Source organism: Tursiops truncatus, chromosome 8 (assembly GCF_011762595.2).
Source record: "Tursiops truncatus isolate mTurTru1 chromosome 8, mTurTru1.mat.Y, whole genome shotgun sequence".
Taxonomy (NCBI): Eukaryota; Metazoa; Chordata; class Mammalia; order Artiodactyla; family Delphinidae; genus Tursiops; species Tursiops truncatus.
In genome coordinates this window covers 8,489,368-8,493,251 of record NC_047041.1, presented here as the reverse complement: position 1 = coordinate 8,493,251, position 3,884 = coordinate 8,489,368, and positions in this window count along the sequence as shown.

Here is a 3,884-nt window from a genome sequence, read left to right as displayed (position 1 = left end):
TAGCTAACTCTGTGAACTTATTGGTGACTAAGCTTCTAGGTGATAAGGCATGAAAGAAGGCGCAGGGGATGTAAGGAAGCTATAATGGACATAGATCTGATTCCTGGCTTTTTTTTACCTATTAGTTTTAGTAAGACCTTGTTCTTTCAATGAAATTTATATTAATTTTTGAATGTTAGATTGGGACCCAGTATTCTCTTTTCTTGGTAATTTATAAAACTTAATCAATTATCTTAGTCTGAAGCCAAGAAAGGGAATTCCCTGGTGGTCCAGTGGTTAGGACTCCACACTTCCACTGCAGGGGACACGGGTTTGATCCCTGGTCAGGGAACTAGGATCCCCCATGCCGTGTGATGTGGCAAAAAAAAAAAAGGAAGCCAAGGACATGAAATTTTATAGAGTTTATCATATATAGTATATCCTGGTAAATGGTATTACTGCAGTATACCCATAGGAGGAATACGATTGAACTTATAGGTGGCTCCTAAGAATTGAGCCAGTACATTCTCAAATATGAAAGAAATTTTGTTCCTGAGAATTGTCAGCCAGCCATTAGTAACTCAAAAACAAAGTTGTCTCTGACCTATCCCCTGAGCTCCAGACTTTTATAGCCACAGCCTACCTGAAATTTCCCCTTGACTAATAGTCATCTCATGAACAAAAACAACTTTTGATCCCTGTCCTCCAACCTATTCCTCCCTAGCTTCCCCCATCTCAGTAAACGTTATATTCACTCCCTAGTTTTCTTAAGCCAAAACTCTAGAAATCATCCTTGACACGGTTTTCATATTTTGTATTCAATTCAGCAACTCCTATTTAATTCAGCAAATGTAATAACTCTAATAGTACCATTCTAATCAAAGCCATCGTTATCTCTCTTTTCATATTGCTTGTCCTTCAGTAGTTCAGAAATGCAGTCAGACTGGTCCTTCTAAAATGTGAATCAAGTATCCCTTCCTGCTCTCAACTCTCATAGCTTTTTGTCACACTTCAAATAAAATTCAAAATATTCTCTACGACCTACGTGGCTTTATGGGATATGTGCTCTTTGGCCTCATCTGCCACTTTTACTTGCTCATCCCACTCTAGCCACCTTGGCTTTGCTCTTCTGCTCACAACATAGGTACATTCTCACCTCAAGATCGTTGTGGTGATCGTTTCGTTTGCTCTTCCCTCTGCCAGGAGTACTTACCAAAGTATTTGTGTGGCCTGTGCTTCACTTTTAAGTCTTTGCTTAAGTGTCACCTCCTATGCAAAGTCTTTTTCCTGACTTACCTAATACATTACCCCACCTCTGCCACACTCCTTTATTTTTCATCATAGCATTTATTATCTGACATTATGGGGTATTTTTATTTATCTATTAAATGTCTATTTCTCCCATTGGAATATGTACTATATAAGCTCCTTGAGGTCAGGGACCCTATTTGTCTTATTCAGTTCTGCATCCCCAGCACCTAGAACAGTGCCTGTACATTATAGCATGCAATAAATACTTAACAAAGAAATAGACATTCAGTTTATTTGCTCTACCCTCAAAATATGTCTGGAAGCTGAACACTTCTCTCCATTTTTATTGCTACCCCTCTAGTTCAAGCTCCTTCATCTCCTCCCTGGGTTTCTTAATAAAAACGAATATCTTCCCACTTCCACTCTTGTCATTTCCCACCTGTACTCCCTCACCCCGTACCCCAACAGTCTTTGCTTTACATAGGTCCTAAGTTATTTTTTTTTCTTTTAGAGGTAAATTGTTCTGTGACACTCCCTTAAAAGCTTCCAATGTCTTCCCACAGCATCAAGATGAAATCTAAGTTCCTTGCTCTGGCTGACCTGACCTTGCATGGTTCACTCTCTGTGTTCTTTGCTCACTGTACTGCAGGCAGAGCAGCCTTCTTTCTCTTCACTGAATATGCCAAGGCTCATTTCCCTTTCAGGACTTTGATATTTATAGCGTCCCCAGCCTGGAACCCCTTCCAGTAGTTTGCATAGCTGATTTAGCACTCAAATCTCAGCCCAAATGTTTCTGCTACCCCCTAATCACTATCACATTATTCTATTTTCTTCACAGAACTGATCACTATCTGAAATTTTTGTTTATTGTCTGCCTCCCCCACTAAAATATAAGCTTGGACTTTGTCATTGCTTTTCACCCCTGTATATCCTGTATATAGAGCAGTACCTGGAATATAGTAGATACTAAATAAATGTGTTGAATAAATGAATGAATGTTGAATAAATGAATGAAGTAGTTAAATATCAGATGAGGAAAATGCCACAATATTGTAAGGGGAAGGTGAATGAAGGGTTAGTAAACTATCAACTATTGGACTTTGTGTAGAATGGTGGGAAAAGTTCAGTTCAGATTGACTAACTCTGACATTTATAATTATGTGAACACTGGCAATTACCTCCATAAAGAGGCTGATCATAGCTACCTTTTAGAGTTGTTTTTTATCTTAAATGTGTTAATGTATATGAAGAGTGTAGTATACTGTGTTGCATAAAAAGGTAATCAATAAACATTAGCTGCCATAATTTTTCAGCAGTGTTCATTTTGCTATTGGGAGAAGGTACTTACTCCCATTATGAAAAGTAATAGCTGCTTATGAATGAAAATTTGCAGAGTGTGGAAATGTGGGGAGAAGAATTTATAGCAGCTAAAACTTTGATGAAAAGATCCATTATGGTGTGTGTGTGTGTGTGTGTGTGTAGTTTGGTGTGTGCAGTGTGTGTGATTGTGGAGATAAATATAAATACATAAAATATGTACAGCTTAACAAGCATTTGTAAAGTCAACCTTTGCTTAACCACAATTCAATTGAAGAAAGATCATTTCGAGACACTCAGCAGCCTTCTAATGTACCTCTTCCCAATCATAACCTACTCCTTCCCCCTGAAAGTAATCACAAAATTTATTTTTATAGTAATCCTTTTGACTTACTTTAGTTTTCTCACCTATTTATGCATTTTTAAATGATACAGTTTAGTTTTTCCCTTTTTTCAACTTTTTTTTTTTTTTTTTTTTTTTGCGGTATGCGGGCTTCTCACTGTTGTGGCCTTTCCCTTTGTGGAGCACAGGCTCCGGACGCGCAGGCTCAGCAGCCATGGCCCACAGGCCCAGCTGCTCCGTGGCATGTGGGATCCTCCCAGACCGGGGCATGAACCTGTGTCCCCTGCATCGGCAGGCGGACTCTCAACCACTGCGCCACCAGGGAAGCCCCTTTTCAACTTTATATAAATAAAATGGGGCTGTATGTATTTTTTGTCTGTTGCTTTTACTTTATATTCATGCTATTGTATGTATCGAAGTGGAATTGGTGGGTTTTAGGATATGCATATTTTCCGCTTCAGTAGAATAATGGCAAACTGTTTTCTAAAGTGATTGTACCAACTTATATTGCCATAGGAAAAGAATTTGCCATTGCTAGAAAAACAGTTTGGAATGATGTACTAAAGCATAGGAATTTTCATGGTAGTATTCCAAATTTTCAACTACATTTGATGTTGTCAGTGGAATTTTCACAAAGTAGTTGGTGTATAATATCTCAGTGTGTTGTTGGTTTGCTTGTTCTTAAGTTTAAATGAGGTTGAGTAACTTACAATGTGCCTGTTCCAGTCTTTTGCTCATTTTTCTACTGCTTTTTCTTAATGATTTCAGTTCTTTGTATGTTTAGCATACTAGTTCTTTGTTCTGTGTTGCATGTATCCCATTCTGTGGCTTATTGTTTCACACTTCATTTAAGATTGTAGTCTTGTAGTCCAATTAAGACTTTCCGCTGGCTAGCAGCTTTTGTTTCCTATTTACACACTCATTCCCTACTTCAAGATCATGAAGATTTTGTTGTATGTTATCTTCCAAAAGCTTTATAGTTTTGGCTTTCACC